Below are 23,927 nucleotides of genomic sequence, written 5' to 3' on the forward strand. Positions count from 1 at the left end.
GTTATTTGAATGCCTAATATACTCCCAAATTGATGACATGAATTGTTTGTAATTTTGAGAAGTGGTAAGGTGAATATGCCAATTGATATTTCTTTAAAAATATTAGTATAGCATTCGCCATAGGTAAATGTCATAAGGATGGAATTTATGCTATTTGTTGGTAGCCTAAATCCATAAAGGAGCATTCGGTTTTGGTCTAAAGGATAGTGAATTGTTGTTGAATGGCCTCAAATGAAATGTGTATGTTATAAAATGAGTATTTGGGCAGGCTAATTGATTGAAAAGTGTTTGAAGCATGTTTGGGTGGAATCTAATTGAGTCCTTGTGACTGCTTTTAATTGTAGTAATCGGCTAAAGTGGTTATTGTGTAACTATTTATATATTTTTATTATGATAGCCGAATGTAACATAAATAAGGATGTGAATAAATTGTAGTTTCAGAGGTTGTTAATGAAGACATGAGTGTGGAAGCATTCGGTCAAAGAAGAATGGTTGTATGAAAGTAAGATTATAAATGTAGTAGTGCCTTGTAAAGTGCGTAAATTACATGACTTTGATAAGTGTTGCTTGTGTTTTGAGACTTATCAATGTTTTTAAATGTGCCGAATGTGATTTTTTTTGGATGATTGAGATGTGATAATTATAGTATTTTATAAATTGCTGAATGTAGTTTTAAATAATAGAGATGTGATAAGTTGAATTTGTTTAATTAAGCTCAAGGACAAAAAGGGGCACAAATTTCGGATAAGGGAAAGAGAAAGTAGCTGAATAGTCGATTCGTGATAATTCGATAACATCCGAGGTAAGTTTTAAGTATTTAAATGGAATGAATATGAATTATGTATATATGTTAAGGTCAATGACTTTTCTAAATGATGGAATATATGATGTTATGTTTAAATACGTGAATGATAACTTTAAAGAGTAATTTGTATAAATCTGCTTGGGACAAAGAAGAAGAACGTGTTTTGAAAAACAAAAACACCATAAATTGATGGAGTTGAATTAGAGGCTGAATAAAATATGAGATTAAAGCATAACGAGTCTAGTTTCTTATAAAATAAACCGTAAAGCAAAGGAATTGCCGATAATGAGATATTTAAAGTTGTGTGAGACAAGGTCGAATGACTCAAATCCTCTGTTCTATTTTTAGAAAATCATTATAAATTGTACAAAATGATTATAAGATAAGATTTATATGCTTAGACTCCTTAATGAGTCTAGTTTTAAACAAATTAAACGAAAACATATTTTGAATTTTGTACAATGTGAAATTTGATTCGTAGTGAAGAGTGGTCAGTATAGTCAAATAGTGAAATAGGGGAAATTTTAAGAAAAATCTGGTATTGATTGGCTAACCCAAAAATTCTAAAAATTTTATGGATAAAATATATATGAGTCTATTTTCATGGAAAATTAACGGCACTTCATTTGGAGTTTCGTAGCTCCATTTACGAATAATTTAATGACTGTTGTTGAGGAAAAAAACAGCTTGTGTTGAATTTGTGATTATGTTGCAAACCTTGATAAAACTATTTGAGTTGCTTATAAGCTATCGATTAAATATTGGTAATCAAAGTACCAAATCCGTATTAAAGTGAAGCTATAAGCCGTAAATGACTAGTATACCTAGTCAAATTTGTTATGAAGAAATTGATGTACAAGATATGTTTGTGTAGTGAGGCCAAAACGGCTAACATCAAAGGTGTGTAAGTCATCTGAATGGCCTTTATGAAAATGTGTGCTATCTTTATTTGTATAATGTGGCCGAATGATCAATTGTGAAAAGTGTGTAGTATTAATTATGTGATAAGGCCGAATGGCCAATGTGATGGACGTGAAAGTGTATATATGTGATAAGGCCAATGGCTAATGTGATGAATGTGAAAGTGTATAAATGTGATAAGTCCCAAGGAATTTGTGCCGAGAGTATATCCGGTTAAGATCCCGCAGCTTTATGCAAGAATATTATCTTGATTTAATGTCCGTAGGCTTCAAGCTCAGACTATATCCGGGTTTTAAAGACCAAGGTTAAATGTCGGGATTCAAGTAAGACTTTGATATTGAGTATCCGCAGAAGTTACCATCAAATAAGTATTATGTATTTAAGATGTTCAGTATATTACATTTACTCATTGGTGGATTGATTTCAAGTGAATTGTTAGTATCAAGGAGGTATGCATATGTGATTAATATTATAACTCCAAATATGAGAATGATCTAATTGGTAATGGTATGCTTGTATAATGAAGTATGTGATGAAATATTCTTATGTATTAATGTATATTCTGCCCAAAGGCCTTATGATTTGAGTATGGGTTGTGTTCAGCTAGATGTGCCAATACAAGATAAGGAATATGTTCGGTTCTTTATGTGCCAATACGGTAATTTAGTACTTATCATGTGAAATACTTGAAAATATGGAGGTGATTATGAACAAGTCGATGGGATTATTGAAAGTTGTAAAATTGGTGAAGAATGTGCTTACCATGTGAATCGAACTTCAGTTGATGAAGAATGTGCTTTGGAAATATTCGACCGTCTAGGTCATTATTATTCGAAAGAATATATATCTGATAGCTAAGTAATGCGTTTATTGATATTATGGTTCAAGATGAAGCTCTAGATTAATTTCATCGAACAGTTGAAATGAATGACAAATGATATTGAATGAAAACACTTTGTGACTTAAAACTCAAGGCTAAAGAAAGGTGAATTAAATTATGTGAAATTTTGGCTAGGTATATTGGGTCAAGTGAGATTTTACCTAGATTAAGTATATGTGAAAAACGTCATTGATTCAACAAAATTATTGTTTTGCTTAAAACTTACTACGCTACGTAAAGCTTACTCTGCTCATTCATGTTTTGGTCTCAGAGGTTGTGGATTCGACTACCACTTTCGAGGATCGTCAAGATTGCCGTCACACTATCTACTATTACGGCGACCATAAGATTGGATTATCTTATGGCATGTATAGGATAGACAATAAGCGTAATGATACTTTGACCTTCGTGTAGAAGTCATGTGATTATCAGTATCTTATGGAACTTACTTGTATAAGTGTTAAATTCGAACTTTGTTTGCGTCTAGCAATTTAGTAAATGAATGATCTTTATTCAAAAAAATGTTCAAAATTTTACTACCGATCGGATTCCTAGTTTTCGGTAACGCCTCGTCCTATTTCTGTGACGGTTATGGGATAGGGGTGTTACACTATAAAAGGGAGTGCGATAGTAGAATTTCTGGAAACAGAGCTCTAGAAGATTATGAGCCATTAAACTTTGATTTTTCTAATGAGGAGTTGTTGTATGTGGCAACTATTGAAGAACATCCATGGAAGATGAACTTTGACGGCGCATTCAATGCGGTAGGAAAAGGAATTGGGACAGTCTTGTTATCCCCAAATGGGGATCATTATCCATTCACATGTAAATTGGATTTTAACTGTACGAACAATATGGCTGAGTATGAAGCATGCATCATGGGGATCCAAGAAGTTATAAAACGAGGAATAAGAACCTTAGAAGTATATGGAGACTCTGCGTTGGTAATTTACCAGTTTAGAGGTGAATGGGAGACAAGGGATCCTAAATTGATCAGTTATAGAAAGGTAGTTTTGGGGTTACTTGAGGAATTCGATGACATTACCTTCAATTATATCCCACGAGACGAAAACCAGATGGCAGATGCTCTAGCAACCTTGGCTTCAATGATTAAATCAAATAAAGAGGAGGAGATGAGACCCATACAAATGAGTATCTTTGAGGCTCTAACTCGCTGTTGTAACATTGAGGAAGAAGAAAAGGATGAAAACCCATGGTATCAGGATATATTGCAATATGTGAGAGATCGTAAATACCCAGAACAGGCAACTGAAAATGATAAGCGAACTTTAAGGAGATTAGCCTGTGACTATGTTTTGAATGGGGACATCTTGTACAAAAGAAGAAAGGACCAAGTACTGTTGAGATGTGTTGACGCCGTGGAATCTAAGTTAATCTTGGAAGAAGTTCATGAGGGTGTTTGTGGGACGCACGCTAATGGTTTCACAATGGCTAGACAAATCATGAGGTTTGGATATTATTGGTCTACTATGGAACGGGATTGTATCAATTACGCCAAGAAATGCCATAAATGTCAGATTTATGGAGACAAGATTCATGTACCACTTTCACCTCTACATGTTATAACTTCTCCATGGCCCTTTTCCGTGTGGGGCATGGATGACATTGGGCCAATATCACCAAAAGCTTCAAATAGGCGTCGCTTTATCTTTGTGTTCATTGATTACTTCACGAAGTGGGTAGAGGCTGCTTCTTATGCGAATGTTACTAGGTCGGCTGTGAGTCGATTCTTGAAGAAAGAGATCATTTGTCGGTATAGGATGCATAAAAGGATCATATCAGACAATGCATTGAACTTGAACAACAAAACGATAGCAGAAGTTTGCAGTCAGTTCAAGATTATACATCATAACTCTTCTTTGCATCACCCAAAAATGAATGGGGCAGTAGAAGCAGCAAACAAGAACATCAAGAGGATAGTGGGGAAAATGACTGAAACCTACAGAGATTGGCATGAGAAGTTACCATTTGCACTCTTAGCTTATCGAACATCCATCAGAACCTCTACTGGGGCAACTCCTTTCTCATTGGTTTATGGTATGGAAGCAGTGTTACCTATTGAAATGGAAATACCGCCTCTCCGAGTCTTGTCAGAAATAAAGTTGGATGAAGCTGAATGGATACAATCGTGATATGATCAGTTGAACTTGATTGAGGAAAAGAGGCTAAGGGCCATTCGTCATGGTCAGATGTATCAGAAGCAAATGATGCGAGCTTACGACAAGAAAGTACGACCAAGAGAATTCCACGAGGGGGATCTTATGCTGAAAAAGATTTTCCCGATTCAGAAGGACTTTAGAGGAAAATGGATGCCGAATTGGGAAGGGTCGTATGTCGTAAAGAAGGCTTTCTCTAGGGGTGCATTGATCTTAACAGAAATGGATGGGAAGAGTTTACCCAATCCAGTGAATTCAGACTCAGTTAAAAAGTACTTTGTCTAAAGGAGAGGAGAATCCAGGGTGAAAACCCGCAAAGGGTGCCTTGAGTTTTTTGAAAAAAAAATGGAGAGGCCAAGGTGAAAACCCGCAAAGGGCGCCTTGTGACCAAAGGGGATTTTGAGTTGAAAACCTGAAAGGGCAGCTCAAATTTTGAAGAATAAACGGTAATCTTGCTATATCTGATTCAACAAGGAGCGAAGCGCGTTGCATACCGGGGCATCAACAAAGTACTTAGGATTTTTTTAAACACATGTTGAACTCAAGAAAGACTTCATGGAGCTGGTGTATAGATGCTCAAGCGGTGATATCTAAGGCATCTAATCCTTGTCCTGTTTGCTATCTTTAGATTCTCTTTCTTCTCAAAGATAGGCTATCAAATTAATTTCCTTTGTATTTTTGACAAAATTCATTCAAATTTAATTATTCTCAAGATTAAATTCATCTCCCATTATTCTTAAAGCATGATTGCATTAAAATAATGAAAGATGAACTAAATAATTTTCACAAATGAAATTTTGCTCATTACTCTGGAAATTTCTAGATAATACAAGAAGCTAAAACAAAACAATTGTTCGAGGAATTCACATAAGTGAGGTTTGAAAGAACTCGAGGAAATTCTTTCTTTAGTCCAAGATGATGATTGGGCAAATCAAACGATTCGGTCCTAAGAGAGGATCATCTTACAGACATTTTCGATGGGGCATAGCATTCGAAGAATGGTACAAACCCACAGGCTGAGTAGGAATGATACTTCGAGAGAAATAAGGATAAACTTCGATGAAGGAATGAGTGGTGACGTCTGGAATAGGGGTCATATTCATAAACATTGTGCATTATAACAGATTTAATTAGGAGCATTTGACTCACTTCGATCATAGCATCCTAATCATTAGGCATGAACTAATACACATTATACAGGTTATGTCCTTCAAGGGACAATGAAGATTGATGCGCCTTAACCCCCTAAGCAGTAGGGTAACAGGCTAAAGCATAGTAGATCTAACCTTCAGATGTTCTCACATCGAAGTAAATCCAAGATGATTTGGCATCTTTGCGTTTACAACGAACAGATCGAAGACATGGCATATTTGATCTTCAGGTGTTTACGCTGAAGCAGATCCAAGATGATTTGGCATCTCTGTGTTGTCAGATAGCAGATCGAAGCAGATTTGGCATCTTTGTATTGTCAGAGAGCAGATCTAAGATGATTTGGAATCTTCGTATTTGACGAGGGGCAAATCCAAGTAGCAGCTTTGGCATCCTTGTATTGTCAGGGAGTAGATCGAAGATAGCAGATTTGGCATCTCTGTATGGTCAGAGAGCAAATCAGAGATAGTAGACTTGACATATTTGTATTCGACAAAGAGTAAATCCAAGAAGCAGATTTGGCATATTATCAGGAAGCAGATCGAAGACAGCAGATTTGGCGTCTCTGTATTGTCAGAGAGCAGATCGAAGATAGCAGATTTGGCGTCTTTGTGCTCGACGGAGAGCAGATTGAAATATCAGCATGACAGTCTTAAGTTTGCAAAAAACAGATTGAAGACGAGGATTTGATAGGACGGGGCAAATTTGGTCTGTCTATAAATCTTTGCTCGATTCCTATTACACAGCAATGAGCAAAGAAGGGCAGCTGTAGTAGCCCAAATTTGCCCGGGCCTTAAAGCCAAAAGCAAAAAATAAATAAATGAATGTTTATTTATTACAGTCCATTTACAATACAAAGCCCAAAATTCATTTACATTTACAGCCCATTACCCATTTACATTTGACCCAAATACTTAAACCCTATGCTCGGTTACAACCCAAACAACCCGGTTACACCCAACCCCCAAATGGACGGCCCAAGTAGACCCAAAGCAGTGAAGCCCAGGAAGGTCCAAAACCTAAATTGAATCAGGAAACCCTAGGGTTTCCAGAAACACTAGCGCCGCAAGCATTCCAAACGACGTGACTATTTGTCTCGCATAACCCACTATCAGTGCCGGGATTCCAGGCCTTGATTCCAGGCTTCGAATCACGCCGTGATCAACACCACCAGTAGATCTACATTGTCAGCACGGTTGTCACCGGATTTTCCTCAATCATCTGCAAAAAAGGGAAAGAAACGACAGCGACGAAACAAATATGGCAAGGAAATAAAATAAAGATGTAAATATATTGTAAACAGTGGCTATAAAGCCCAAGTGCTATCGTTGTAATGGATACGAACAGTGGATATAGATAAAAACAAGAGAAACATTGGCAGATTATCAAAGAATACAGAGGTGAATATTTCATTTTTTTTTACAAAATAAAAAATATATACTGGTAACATGAAAAGGGAAAAGAGTAGACGAACCGTTTCTAAATTTGCGTTGAAATAGGAAGTTTTCCAACTTCCGACCGCCGCACGTGGCGGCGTTCACGGTGGCGTGTGGACACGTGGGCGCTTGAGAACGGGGGCTCGACAGAGCTCCGAGGTCGGCCCCAAATTCTCTTTCAGAGGATTTGTTTCTATTTTTTTCAAAACCGGGCTTCAAATGAATTTTAAGTTAAAATTTGGCTTATATAGCCTTATTAGAACGACGTCGTTTAGCTTAAAACAATAAGCTCTAAAACGGCGTCGTATCAATACTGAGGATCTGCGCGTTGACCCGTGACCCATGACCCGGGGAGGATCCGCGTTTTTTTGGAAAATGGGCTAATTGCCCAATTAGTCCTTCCGCATTTTTAATCTTTATAATTTCTTTTTATTTTATTTTTAATTTGGACCTAATATTTTATAGTTGTTTCAATTTAGTCCCAATGGTCATTAACTCCATTCTGAGGAACGACGTCGTTTCCTGGGATAAGGGCTAATTGCCCAGTGAGTCCCTTCGGTTTAAATGCATTTTTCAATTAGGCCCAATTTTTATTTTATTTTGTAATTAATCCTAAATTCTTTAATTAAATTCAATTCTAATCCTTTTTATATATTTAATTTATTTTAAATACCTTATATATTATTTATTTTATAAACATTAGTTACATATTATTTTTATTATCCATCATGTTATTTTCATTATTCAATATTTTACTTATAAATTATATTTTATTATATATATTATTTTATTTTAAATTATGTATTATTATTCATTAACTGTAAATTTTATTTTTAAAAAGATTATTATTAAATAATAGTATATATTATCCTTATTTATATGATAGTATTTTTATTTCATTATATTTTATTTATATTTTATTCTATATCATATTATATATTATTCCTTATAATATTTTTCCTTTTATTATACATTACATTATATACATGTTATTATATTTTTTACTTATCATATGGTTTATATTATTATATATTTTGTTTACAAATTATATTTTACACTATATATTTTACCATATATTATACCTTGCATTACTTTTATTTCATTATAAAAATATAATACTTTATCACTAATTATATAGATTTTTATTTTATTATTAAATAAATATGTGTAATATTAATATTTAGTACATTATTTTGTTAATATATTAAGTTATTATAACCTATAATATGGTTTATATATATATTAATCATTTAAAATAAAAAGAGTTTTCCTTTATTATTTTCATATTGATCTAAAATTTTATGAATATCTTTATTTTTTATTATTTAATTTATATGTCTATAATTTGCTTATTTACTTTTTGTTATTGTTTAGTAGGTTAAAATTTTTATAGAATATTTGTTATTGTTTTTACATATTTGCATGAGAATTAATCATTTATGTTGATTTAAGGTACATTTGCATGAGGTTGTTATATATATTATACAATTTATATCATTGAATTCATTATGCTCTACGTTGTATTTCGCATGTAATGACAATGCATGTATATATATGTTATCTATGACCATACATAAAATGATAACGTATCTTGTGTAATTTATGTCATTATTCATTTTTTATATTATATTTGCATGGATTGTTAAAGAAGATATTATGTAGGTTAGCTTATTTAAATATTGACCCTTTGTAAAATGATAAATGCATTATCACTTTAAAGAATTTTTATATTTCATTTGATCCAAAATGAATTTTAAAAATAAGGAAATGTTTTGGTAATTAGGAATTCAGGAAGTATTACCCTAACATGCTGGGTTGCGATTTCCCGTTTGTCTAAATGCCTAAAATATCCTTCTAAATAAGTTTTGAAAATCACAAGATGATTTTAGTTACGAAAGTTTAAGAATATCGTGTTCAATCATGTTGGATGTGATATTTATATCCTTTCGAAACAAAGGAATCTTGATTCTTTTAAATCAAATTATTATGATTTTAAAAGAGATCTTATTTCTAAATTCATTCAAACTCTTGACATTAAAACAAAATTATTTAATTTGGTACCAATTTTGGGCGTTACGAGGGTGCCAATCCTTCCTCGTACGTAGCCGACTCCCGAACCTATTTTCTCGTAATTTCGTAGACCAAAACATTTTATAAAGTGATCCAATCACACTTTAAAAGGTTGGTGGCGACTCCCGTTTTCATTTTTTAAAGTCGTACCCCACTTTTCAAACCTCGTTAATAAAATGGTTTCGACAGGTAGTTCTAAAGGAAGTTCAATGAGTAATCTTGATAAATACGTTAAAGACGAGACAGTAAGTTATTATGTGCAAGTGGCACAGGTATGTACATTGAACTCATGAGAATGACATGAGATATGATGAACTTGTGGTACGAATATATATATTTATATATATATATGAAGAATGAGTTTAAGAGAATTTGAAAAAATGCAAGATTATGTTCATTATCGTAAATGTATGATTAATACTTATGTAAGTTGTATTTTATTTGCATGTAAACTTACTAAGCTTTAACGCTTATGCCTGTTCTTTTCCTTTTCTTATAGCACCGCCAAGTTAGCTCGAGGATCAAAAGAAGTCGGAGACTCGTCCACACTATCAACTGAATATTTGGGTATAGCTAGTCTTATCATTTTGAGTATGGCATGTATAAGGACTTGGTCTTTTTTTATGTGTCATATTGATTAGCCAAATGAGTTGGTTCATGAAAGTATTGTGATTATTTTGTATATGGCATATTGATTATTTGGGTTGTAACACTAATTATTGGTGCATGCATGCAAATATGCTAATGCATTAATATGGTTATGGTTACTTATGGATAACGAGTGTGATGGATGGCATGTATGTTTGGTGTATGAAATATGATTAATGTGTATGCCAACAAAGGTGATACAAGTAGGTAACTTTAAAGTAGGTTACTAGAGATGACAGGTAAATATGAAATTGGTGTGGAATGCCATATGAAAGTATGATAGTTTGAATGGGTGATATGTTGATATTACTAAGTCATTTTAAACATGAACATGAATGCTTGAGTAATCAAATGTGCCATGTTGCATGCCATGAGGTGAGTGTAAGTATGTGAATGTTTAAGGGTGGCAATTGGCTTGAAAAATAGCCTAGAAATTGTCCACATGGTTAGACACATGGGCATGTGTCTTGGCCATATGTGACACACGGTCTACCCCATGGGCATGTGATCCGGCCATGTGTCCCCTGCACCCTAATTATGCAAAACAGATTGCCTAGTAGTAAACATACGGGCAGAGACACGACTGTGTGTCTCAGCCCTGTGAAGGACACGGCCTTAGGACATGGGCGTGTACCCAGGCCGTGTGAAGTCCACACTGAATTTTGGGAATTTAATTCGCCACATGGCCCAAGCACCCGGGTGTGACTTGGCCGTGTGACCTTATTTGATTGAGGATGTCAAAGTCAGAGAGTTACACGGGCTGAGGACACGGATATGTCCCAAGCCATACGGACGTGTGAGACCACACGTCCTACCTACATGGGCGTGTGACTCTCCAAAGTATGAAGATTTTCTAAGTTGACCTAAAGTTTTCTAAAGTTCTCAGTTTAATCTGAACCACCTTCATGTATATTTGGGGCCTCATAGGAATAAGGGACAATTTACATATGTATGAATGAAATTGATTTGAACGAAAATTTTATGGCCCAGTTTTGTATATGTGCTTGTGTTAAATTCTGGTAATGCCTCGAACCCTGTTCTGGATTTGGATACGGGTAAGGGGTGCTACAGGTGCTCTGGCTTCAGACCTCACAGTAGAGTCTTTGGTTGTTCCCTGACTACCACTCACATTAACAACATTTCGGAGTAGTCTACCTTTAGTTGCAGTGTTACTCGGCCTCTTGTTTTGTACTATATCTTCCTTAGCAAACTCAAGATAGTCACGAATGAAATGATCTAATGATCCACATTTAAAACAGGCTCGATCATTCAATCTACAATCACCGATATGCAATTTTCCACAATGTCTACACTCAAGTCGGTTTTGTCTTACACTGCCAACACTGGTAATAAATGTAGCTTGAGCTGTAAAACTCACAAGTTGCTTTTCATGATCCCTATTTGAATGTCCCACAGATGCATTAGAATGATTAAACGAGTCCCAGAATTTCTTCGATGCAGACTGATAAGATTTACTAGTTGACTTCTTTCTCGAATCTCTTGTTTCAAAATCAGCTTTTTTCTTTTCTTTACTAAGATCTTCGGCTTTACAAGCCCTTTCAACTAAAACAATGAATTCTTTGATTTCTAGAATCATGACTAGAAGTTTTGTATCTTCATTCAACCCATCAACAAATCGTTTACACATGATTTCCTCAGTGGAAACATATTGCCAGGCATACTTACTTAAATGTACGAATTCTCTTTAGTACTCAGTGACAGTCATCCAGCCTTGTTTCGATTCTAGAAACTCTTTATGCTTCTAATCGAGAAATTGCTATTTATATACTTCTTTCAAAACTCAGATTGGAAGAACTCCCAGGTAACCCATTCTCTAGGAACCACAGATGTCAACATTTTCCACCAATGGTACGCATTATCTATAAGTAAAGATACCACACATTTGATACATTCTTCAGGAGTACAAGATAATTCTTCGAATATTTGGATCGTATTCTCGAGCCAAAATCACCTCTATTAGCATCATCATCAACTATAGCCCGAAACTCCTCAGCCTCATGTTTCCAAATCTTATCTAATGGCGGCTTACTCAATCGAATCAAATCTATCACTTGTGGCACGGCTGGGATTTGTCGAGGAATTGGCGGGGGTGGAGGTTGTTGAACAGCTAGATTCGTTTGAACAAACTCCGTGAACCACTCACTCATCATTTGGAAAAAGGCTTGCTTAGCCTCTCTCTCTTGGCTACTTGAAATCAGCCTAGAATCAGCCGACGTTGCCCATTGAGCGGGAGCGGGTACATTACTTTTCACATTATAAGCTATTGCTCATTTGAAATCCATTTACTATATGGAAACGCACTTTAAGATATTAGGAATCATCACACTATCATAGTTTATATATATGGCATGTATAGCTAGACTCTCACATGCTACATTAGTCCTAGAATTGACTAAATCGTAGCTCTGATACCAATTAAATGTAACACCCTTAACTCGTATACGACGCCAGAATAGCGTTACAAGGCACTACCGATCAATACACATCATTCACATACATTTATGTATTCATATATAAAACCCACCCAACATATTCACATTGTTTCTTATAAGGCTCTACGAGGCCTTAAAACATGCTTAGAAGAGGTTCGAGACTAAACCAATAACATTTGAAAACTTTGGGAAACTTGGAAAATTTTCATGAATTTAAGGGTCATACGCCCGTGTGAACAGGCAATGTGCCTCTCACGGCCACCAGACACACTCGTGTCTCAGACCGTGTGAAAACAGGGCATTCATAATGACTTACACCACACGGTCGGAGACACGCTGGTGTGCCATGGCCGTGGAAAATCTGGAGGGGTTACTGACTTGGGTCACACGGCCGGCCACACGCCCGTGTACCAGCCCGTGTGTCACACACGGCCAATAGACACGCCTGTGTGTCTAGACTGTGTCAAATCGGTAGGGTATACTGACTTAATATCGATGGGATACCCTAGGGAACATACGGCCGTGTAGTATGACCATGTGTCACACACGGCTGAGACACGTGCCTGTGTCTCTACTAGTGTAGACAAAAATAGGCTATTTGCAAAGCCAATTTGCAACCTTTTCTCGTGCACCTCTAGCATCCAAAATGGTACTATTTCAATACATTTATAGGCAACCAAAACATGCTATTTCATACACTTTTCATGCCATTTATACATCATCCTTTTCACTACTCAATTCCACAACCAAAAACATACCAAATCAAATTGGTACTTTAGCTAATATCCACATTTAGACATAACCCAAATCATCAAGCATTTACTAAACCAAAATTGCCTCCAAACATCATCTTAAATTATACCAAAACTTGCCATTTCTCAAACCATAACACATCACTAACAATTTACTAAATATTTATTCATCAACCCATCAAAATAACCATATCATGTCTACCAAAACATAATACATCATAAACACATCACATATCACATATTAACTCATAACATAAGTCAAATTCAACTTCATCAACAACCCTATTTACAAGCCAAATCGCATAGCTAAATTCAAAGTTCAAAACATACCAAAATGAAACTAGCCTATACATGCCATATACCATATATACAAAGCTTCAAAAGTACAAACAAGTTGATAGATAGTGTGACGATGTTCCTGATGATCCCCAAGTCTGAGCTAGCTTCGATTATTTATAATATAAGGAAAGAACACACAAAGTAAGCTTTAAAAGCTTAGTAAGCCATATACAAATAAATTATCACATGAATCAATATTGTTTCCATCAATAGGCAATCATGAGTAAACATTTATAAGATCATAAACCTTTCTCATTATACACATATTCAATATCATAATTGAATTCATCAAATATTTCCCTTTCATTACTTGTATGAATCTCGTACGTACCTAAGCCATTTAACTCATTCACACATTTTTTCTCGACTTGAATTTGCCCGTTGAACCATTTGGAAGCTAAGGATACTCGAAAATCACATAAAGCTCGTACAATGCCATATCCCAGATATAGTCTTACATGTTATCACATATCGATGTCACTGTCTCAGATAGGGTCTTACACAAAATCATATAACGATGCCAATGTGCCAGACATTGTCTTACACGTAATCATAATACAATGCCAATTTCCTAAACATGGTCTTACATGTAATCACATCTCGATAACCTAATGTCATGACATTCGTATCCCATACTATTCCTAAGGTTCGTACGAGACTTTCGAATATCGTAACTTCGTCGATTCTTGCTCGTATAGGCTTGTTCAACATTCATAAGAATTCAATGATAATGAAACATATATAATTCAATTCAAAGATATTTATTTGCATATGAACTTACCTCATATTAAGAATAAACTGACTGGATCGATTATTCGACAACTTTTGATTTACATCGATCTAAATCTGATTTCTTTAGGATCTATATGAATTCAAAATCAACTTATTTATTCATTGTGTTATTGATTCATTGATTCAGTCAATTCAATCCAAGAACACATGTCTAAGCCAATTTGCAATTTGGCCCTAAACTTTCATATTTCTTACAATTTAGTCCTTATTTCAATAAACACAAAAATACACCAATTCAATTCAAGCCCATGTGTGCCAAATTACTATAGTACCCCTAGCAGCCCATATTTCACATTTATTCACACTTTTAACCCCACATTTTTATCTTTTCACAATTTAATCCCTAATATGCATTTTTACTCAAAATCACTTTAAAAAACTTGTATATCTAGTATCAAACATTCATAAACCATCCTCAATCATCAAATTACATAGATTTTCATTAATGGCAACTATTGAATTCTTTAATAATTTTAAAAATGAAGGTACAGGCTAGCTAGTACTCAAAGGAACGATTACAAAACGTAAAAATAATTAAAAATCGAGTCAAATTCATACCTTAATCAAGCAATGCAAGTGCCAAAAGTTCAAGCCCTAAATTAGCTTCTTCTTCTTTGATGTTTCGGTCATGAAAGGATAAAAATGGTGATGATAATTAAATTTGTTTTATGTTAATTAGCTGAATCACCAAATTACTTATTTAACCTTAGTTATATAACATGAAAACTAATTAATACATGCCCATAATGGTCCACTCAAGCTATTAATGGTATAATAACATCATACAAACCTTTCTTTTAATAAATCATAGCAATTAAACATGTTTAACATATAGAATGCAACTTTTGCACTTTACGCGATTTAGTCATTTTCTCAAATTAAATATCCAAACGATAAAATTATTTCTTGAAAATTCCACACATATATAATCACATGCTAGAAAAACCAAAAATAATATTAAAATAAAATTTATGAACTCAAGTTTGTGGTTTTGAAACCACTATTTTGATTTAGCTAAACCGAGCTGTTACACATTGCCAATGGTAGCCCCGATCCTCTGATCCTTGAGTTGATAGAATCTTTGAAAGGGTGCTAGAAGTGGACATTCATTATTCATGCAACAATAAATGAAGAACGTCACTAAGGTCCACCAAGACGTGGTTGATAACTGAACCGAAGCAATTTTGTAACTGTTTAGTATGACACAAAAGAATGGGTGGGGAGCTATCACTAAGATGACCTTGATCAGGAATCTAGAAGTCGAGAGTGAAGTTCGTGTTTTAGAGACCTTGAGCCCTTAGGTAGCACTCCATCTCCTTTTGAATAGTGGAGCAATCACACATCTTAGTCCCAATGGTCGAGAAAGTTTTATGAGTAGCGCTTCGATTAGCCTAGTTATGACCCTTCCCTCTAATGATGGCTCTTCGAATGATTGGGACTAGAAGTGGTGGAATGAATGAAGAAAGAAGAAAGGAGTTACCTTTGAGAAGATTTGGAAGTGAAGAATGAAGATTTCTAAAGAGTACAGTAGAAGAAAGTAAGTGTTTAAAATAATTTCTGCAAAGCAACCGATGAAGAGTTACAGTACCCGTTTTGTAGAAATAACTTGCTCATGAAGTTTATTCCAAAGGAAGAAGTGATTTAGATTCTCCAATGAATAGCTGACATCTGTCCTAAAAATGGGTAAGTACAACATTTGAGAAATCTATAATGACAGTTAGAATTTGAAGGCACCTAACTTATGGTTTGCGCTTGGTGTGAAAAATTAGTAGCTGCTATATAAGTGTAATCTCATAAGATAAAAATTCTGGGGACAGAATTTCCTAAGTTGGGGAGAGTTGTAACACCCCACCCAGCAAAGCCTTGATATTTGAATATTGCAAGAATTTTGGAACAAGTCCTGCGAAGGCTAGATGTTAAATTCGACTAAGAGTTGAAGTTCACGAATGCACCCTTGGGCGAAGTCTTTGAAGAGAATATATTGACATGGTTCTACCTGCCTAAACGATGCTTTTGGAAGAAAAAGGTAAGGTGGATAGTTAGCTCAGGAGTAACGAGGGATTTATAAGAAAGGAACTTAGTAAGTTGTCAAGGAATTTTGAGTGTTAGGGATACCACCAAAAGGCATTGCACGCTAAGTTTGTTTAGTATGATCTTAGTTATTCCCTAACAGGTAGTTAGGAAAAACCCATGAAATGAAATCACAAATATTTATATGAATATATAGATTGATTGTCATAAACATTTCCTTACAACTGTAAACCACCCATAAGACAACTTGATTAGGATGTAACACATGTCAAGTTATCATATTGATAAGGGTTGTATAAATCTGGGTGACCATGACTGAAAGGAGAGAGTTTTTCTTTTCCTTTTTCGATAATTATTTTCAACATGAGTCTAAAGCAAAAAAGAACATACCTTTTCTCTTTTTCAAAATCCTACTATTTTTATGTTTGAAAAAAAGAGATAAATTACCACTAAATGTAACACCCCAAACCCGGCCTAAACGTTACGACCGAATCTGGCATGTCACATTAAAGTGTTACTAGAGAAGTCATGTTTTATCAAAAATCTTTCTTAGTGTCTAAAGAATATTTTCGTTTTAAATTAAAGTGAATGGAAGCTGCGCACTAGGTAGGATTCAAGAAAAGAGGAGGTGAGTCAATTAGACTGCTTAAGTACCTATCTCTTCCATGATCCAATCCTAGACATGCACACATCCATTGCCACACTTTAAGCTCATTACTTGTCCACGAACAACAAATTAAGTTTAAGTCTATTTAAAATATTTATTTCCTTTGAAAACATTTATGTTGCGGAAGCTTTGCTCGGTTATCGTGTTATTTTGAAAATAAGTAACTTTTATAAAACGTGCCCTAGAGCTAACCAATTTTAAGGAATCAATTTAAGTAATGTGAATCTCAAGTTGAAAACGATTTAAGCAATTTAAAAACCCAAAATAAAAATAATAGGGCGGTCTTATTACAACTTTAACCAAAATAGAAAAGATCAAAAATAAATGCGAAATTTAAAAGGAAGCTAAGTGAAACTTATTTAAAAACCAGAAATTTAATCTTCGTGGCCACTCTGAATCCTACCCAGCTCCAAGTCCACCAACTAGGGCTCACCTGCAAGGATGGAAGAGAAAGGGGGTGAGTTTGGAAAACTTAGTGTGTATGGAAAACCCATCCAAAGCCCAAGTCAACTCAAGCCCATTGGGCCTAAGCCCTATTCAGATAACAGCGGGTACTGGGCCGAAGCCCTTTTCAGATAACAGTATGGCCCATAGGCCCATTCCAAAACAGAACAGACATATTCGTGTATGCAAGACCAACCTAGCCTATAACCAACCGCTACACTCCACTCGTACTAGCCCTACACTCCATGTGGGGAATAACTTAACCCACCCAGCCCTACACTCCACAGTTGTAGTATTGCTGCTCAGATATTAGTAAGTTGAGGCAAAGCCTCCAGTACGTGGTCAAGCCACTTTCAATACTTCCTCTATCAATAACCCAGTCCCATACATCAGATAACAATAACATGGTAACAGTCAAACATGCATTCAAGTCAACCTTATCAGATAATAATAACATGGCATGCAGTAAATAGTAACAGTCAAACATGCATTCAGGTCAACTTTAACCCTAGGGGTATATCAGTAATTTTGCTTCTAGGGGTAAATCTGTAAATTTTCCAGCTATAAAGGTATTTCAGTAATTTTATCAGCTTTAAGGGTTCTCACGAATGTTACTGTCCTTACTAGCCCATTTGACATCGCAATAATTTATTTGTCTCAATTTCACAATTTTAGTCATTGGGCCCTAAAACCCTTAATGGGCCCTACAGTGTCCACTAGCAATTTAAGCCCATTCAATTCAAGTTTTATGACCAGTTTACCGGTTTAAACAGTTTCGATTCCACAGTCTAACAGACCATACTTATTGCCTATTTTATTATATTATATATTATTATTATTATTACCCGCATGGGCCCGTAAACCCATTGGGCCCAGTTTTAGCCTATCGAGGCCCAATTATCGAAGTGCATGAAATTTCACACACGACTAAGTTACCACTTTGCGATTTCAGATCTAATGATTTCTAAACGTCTTGTAAGCACTCGCACACTCACAAGCCCACGAAATGCCAGAATTTCGGTATTTCGGCTTTTGCCGAATTGAACTATGGAGGGTGTTCGATACACACCTGTTTCACGACGACTGCTAATGAGATCCCTTACGATGTCCTACAATTGATTACCACAATTCTTAGATTGCAACCCACAATAACCAATCCCCATATTCACCTACCCATATTCGAACCATGCCCCTAAAGCCTTTAAAATCTTACCTTTTTGCCGAAAATCGATGACTAGGTCCAAGTCTAGTTGCTCCAAAGATCCAAGCCTTCGATCAAACCTCTAGAAGACACTAATCACTAAAAGAAATCATCGGTTAAAGACCCTTAAATCCCTCTTTCCAAATCGACAGCCTCCCTAGATTTTAGGGGCTTCGGCTTTTTCTAAATTGTAAAATAAGACTAGATCTGAGGTGATGAGCACTTACCACTTATTCCTCTTTGATTTCTACGCAGATCTGATGTAGATCTATCCTCTAAATGATAGTAGAACTCGAATCCAGGAGATCTAAAGTTTTGGCTATAAGTCCCTAAATCTATGGTATTTCGGCTTTTTAAGTGACGAAGAAGATAACGATTTGAGGCTATAACTTTGAAGCAATGTTGTCGACAGATACTAAGGGTTTAGAGAAGATGAAATTTGATCAAAAAGAACAAAAATAACTGAAGGTTTTTGGCTTGGAGAAATCGGCACAAGAAGTGAGTTTTCAGGATTTCGGCTTTTATGGCAATCGGCTATGAAGGTTTTGTGGAGGATGGAATCGACAGAGGAGGTGAGTAAGGTGATCAGAAGGTTTCGACTAGGAGAAAAAGCAAAAAGGAAGAAAGAAAATGGAGGAAAAAGAGAGGAAGAAGAAATCGGCACCAAGGAGAAGGAATTTACGTTTTCGGCTTTTGTGATAACTCAGATAAGGATAAATGACAGTGAAAGCTTTCAGGTGGCTAACCCTAATTCTCCAAGACAGAAAAAGAAAAGAACCTAACCCTAATATCAACTAAAACAATCGGCCCAACCTCCCTAAGGCCCTTGCCAAACTTCACTTAAGTGATCACATGCCCGGCACATGCCTAAAATTAAAAAGTAACCATATGCCTACCTTGCAACTTGAACCCTGGACCTTTAATTCCTTCCCAGACACCATTTTTAGGAACTTAGTGGGACCACCTTGCCACTTTACCAAGGCCTTATTTGTGTCCTATTTTACCACCTCAACTTTAAAAGCCCATATCGCCAGAACCCTCTCTCCCAAAATTAGAATTCAGGAATTGCCTCGAATTAAATTTACTCTTGGGCCTTTTTTTCTCACACCATAAACCCTTCGTAATTTATTTAATTACTAAACTAAACATACGAAATAATATTAACATCCAAATTATTCGAGCCATTTTCCACCCGAACCCAGACTCAAGGCCTAATACTTCTAGGCCCAAAAATCGGGGCGTTACACTTATAGTAGAGTAGAAATCCTAAGCTTTATTGGTGATTCCTTCATACCAAGGTAGTGATCGTTGGAATCTCTAAGTAGAAATTAGAAATGGAGCCCAAGTTGTTATTAAGGTTAATAGGTAAGTCTCTAAGTCGACTCTTGCAAATGTTTTATGCATGTTATGACCTTCTGTGAAAATTAGCTAAAAATGCGTGATGTGATGATTTTGTTAGAAATGTATGTATGATGAACTTGCATGAATGATTCGTGTGGAATATGGATATGAACTCTAAGGTTAATGGTTAATGTGTCTGAATGAGTAAAGTGTGTTTATGTGTTTTTTCAGGATATGAACAAGTCTGTTGTGAAAGAGTCTATCATAAGTAAGTCACATGTGAATGAGTCTGTCAAGTACGAGTCTGCATGAATTGTCTATATTAGTCTTCGGAGTCATCTAAAGGGGTCCGTCAAGACTAAAAACATGAATGTTCAAAAGGAAAAGTCCATGACACTCTATACACAATATAGTGCAAGACCATTGCTGGGCTTTGGTATCATATAGAAACGATTTAAAGGACAGTTAGGTGAGTACCAGATGATGAGTGGCAAACCTCACGACGATAAGTTTAGATGAATCCCTAAATTCAAAAACACCAATTTTTGTGAAATTAATCCTTTGTTGCTATCTTTATTAAAAGGAAGCCTTTGTGGCAAGATTCTGCTATAAGGAATAATAATTAATTATTATATTAAATTTACCCTTAAGTTATTAAGTTATGAATTTAGTAATTAGACGAACGTGACCCAATTGTGGCATTCCTCACCCAGATTCAACAAATGGGTTGGGTGAGGATATTACAACAAACCCTTTTTTAAAATATGCGTATAGACTTGACTAATCCCATGTAAATTGAAATATATATAGGATTTTTCCTATGTAATTTATCACCTTTTACTTAAATTAGTTGTTAAAACTAAGTAATTGTTTAATAAATTAATGAAATATGTGAAAATATGAAATTAAGACATAGAAATTATTAAAATGAATTTTTATGCTTTATTATATAGTTTTCATGCATAAAATGGCTTATTTTATATTGATTTTTACATATTACATTTTTAAGACATAAACAGGCCATCCATGATTAAATTAAATAATAAAATATAAAATTATATTTAATAAATCATTTTAAATATTTCATTAATAATTTGGGTTGTAATTAATTATTTAAATTGGATAAATTTTATTCTTTGGTCCTTTAACTTATTGATTTATTTTGGACAGGTCTGATAGCTTTGTTGGATTACAAAAACCGTCCAAATTGAAGACCAAGCCAACCCAAATTCGACTACACATGGCTGTCCATTTAAACCATTTTTTTGTTTAATTACACAAGGTCCTTGCATTGTTGAAGAAATTAGAGATTTGCTCGAAGATTTACATTGGATCGAGTCTCAGTCCTGAGTTATTATGGCATTTAAATTGCTTAAAAATCAAGTAAAAATCAGCTCAAATTCCACTAATTTGGCTGGCCACTCATAGAAGAAGTGTGAAGAGACTAAACCCAACTAGTTTTAGCAAACTACCCACATCTCTTAACCTATAAATAAGACCCATTCATTCCCTTATTCATTATCCCTCATCCATCATCATTCTCTCTTCTCTCTCAATTCTCTTAGCATTTTCCATTTCCCATGCCTAGCATAATCTCTACATAGAGATGTTAACAATTAAATCCTCTTAAAGAGCCCTTGGTCGGCCACCTTGGAGAGCCATCAACAAAGTAGCAAAGCAAAGGAATGAAGGAACCTCGTCGGTCAAAAACTTGGGTGATAGCCACCCTGATTTAGGTTTAATCTTTCTTTTCTTTAATTTAATCTAAAAATGTTTGCTATGTGTTCTTTGTTCTTGCTTACAATAATGTTAGATTAATTTTATTTAAGCTAGGGTGATTGCTTTGATTAAATAATATTTTTTTGATTCATGCTTATAATGTTTGTGCCTCAATCAATCATGTTTTCAATTAAAATCAAGTCTATATTTCGTTCATACGTGATTAAAATGCACCTGAATTAGCTGAGTGATCCTAACCAGATGATGGCTAGTGGACACATAATTGAAATGTGCATTCTCAGTTTAGATCCTAACCTGATTAAATTGTAGGTTGCATAACAACTCTAACCAAGCTCTGTTATCTGCATAGTTTTTAGATTTGTGTGATTAAAATGTTTCTAACCTAACACGTCCCTATTACCTCACATGAATGCTAAGAAACCCTTAGTAAATAAGAATCAGTAAAATGCTTATTTACTAAGTAAAGGATTTCGAAAGGGCCTAATGTGGTTTCCAAACTCATGAAAGATCGAGTTGCCATGGAATATTTTTCCAAATGTTATTAAGCATGTTGATAATATATTGAGTTTAATTAAAGTATTTGTCCTAGTTTATTTATGTTATAATTGTTGCAAATTGTGTTTAATTTTGCTAAAATCTATTTCATTCATATAGTTTGCTAGGATAATTAGCATTAGGATCATTGTATTTAGTTTAATATATTTAATTTTAATAATTACTTCTCTACCATATTGTGTTTTTATTTACCAAGGTGTTAGTATACTTTTACAATTAAGTGATTTAACACAAATACAATCCTTGTGGAGACAATAACTCGATACTTACTTATTACTTGATAACAACTGTGTACACTAGCACAAACCTACACGTTACAAGTTTTTGGCGCCATTGCTGGGGATTGTTAACTGTTGCCATAGTAATTTTTTTTGTGAAATTATTTACTTCCAATTTGGTTTATTTCTAACATTACTAACTTATTCTTTTTAATTTTTTGATTTTTTTTCAGGTGTTTATAAGCATAGATCGAATTATCGATTTACTTCCTGTAGACCCTGAAATTGAGTGAACTTTCAGACAAAGAAGACGTAAACGAACAACTCAATGAAAAGTCGAGATGGATCTTGGAAATCAGAATCAAGACCAAGGTAATGAAGCCGATCATGTACTAAATCCCATCTTCATTGCCGATGATAGGGATCGAAGATCAGAAAATATACTGTGCCACTTTTTAGTGAGTTAAATCCAACAATTAGAAGGCCAGATATTGAGGCAACCCAATTTGAATTGAAACCAGTGATATTTCAAATGCTCCAAATGGCGGGCCAATTCAGTGGTATGCCCACGGAAGATCCACATCTCCACCTTCGATTGTTTATGGAGGTGAGTGATTCATTCAAGATAGCTGGTGTGACTGAAGAAGCACTGAGGTTGAAGTTGTTTCCATACTCATTGTGAGATCGAGCATAGGCATGGCTCAATTCATTGCCACCAAGTTCTATATCTACATGGCAAGAATTAGCAGCGAAATTTTTGGTTAAGTATTTCTTGCCTAGCAAAAACACTAAGGCGAGGAACGAGATCACAACTTTCCAACAATTGGATGACGAGTCATTGTATGAGGCTTGGGAGCGATTCAAGGAGTTACTTCATAAGTGTTCTCATCATGGGATTCCTCATTGTATCCAGTTGGAGACATTCTATAATGGTCTCAATGCACATACAAGATTGATGGTAGATGCTTTTGCAAATGGTGCAATTTTGTCTAAGTCTTATAATGATGCTTATGAGATTATTGAGAGGATCGCAAGTAATAACTATCAATGGCCAACAAATCGAACAACTTCAAGAAGACTTGTAGTCAGAGTTCATAAAGTTGACGCACTTCCTTTTTTATCAGATCAGGTATTGTCTATTTCCTCTATGTTAAAACAATTTACTGCTAATAATACTAATAATTTTGTAGCTCATCCACCTAGTATGTTTGAAGTAGTTTCTTGTGTGTACTGTGGGGAAGGTCATTCTTTTGAGAATTGTGCATCAAATCTCAAGTTAGTGTATATGGGGAACCAACATCAAAATAG

The 23,927-nt window shown here is 35.0% G+C and overlaps 1 non-coding gene across 1 annotated transcript; it reads right to left on the reverse strand.

Moving 5' to 3' along the window:
• Window positions 1–23,410: 23,410 nt before the first annotated feature.
• On the reverse strand, window positions 23,411–23,516 carry LOC128292224 (small nucleolar RNA R71). Its single transcript, XR_008282208.1, has one exon. It is a non-coding gene; the product is annotated as a small nucleolar RNA R71 (small nucleolar RNA).
• Window positions 23,517–23,927: the final 411 nt, after the last annotated feature.

The sequence above is a fragment of the Gossypium arboreum genome, chromosome 4 (genome assembly GCF_025698485.1).
Source record: "Gossypium arboreum isolate Shixiya-1 chromosome 4, ASM2569848v2, whole genome shotgun sequence".
In the NCBI taxonomy this organism is placed as follows: Eukaryota; Viridiplantae; Streptophyta; class Magnoliopsida; order Malvales; family Malvaceae; genus Gossypium; species Gossypium arboreum.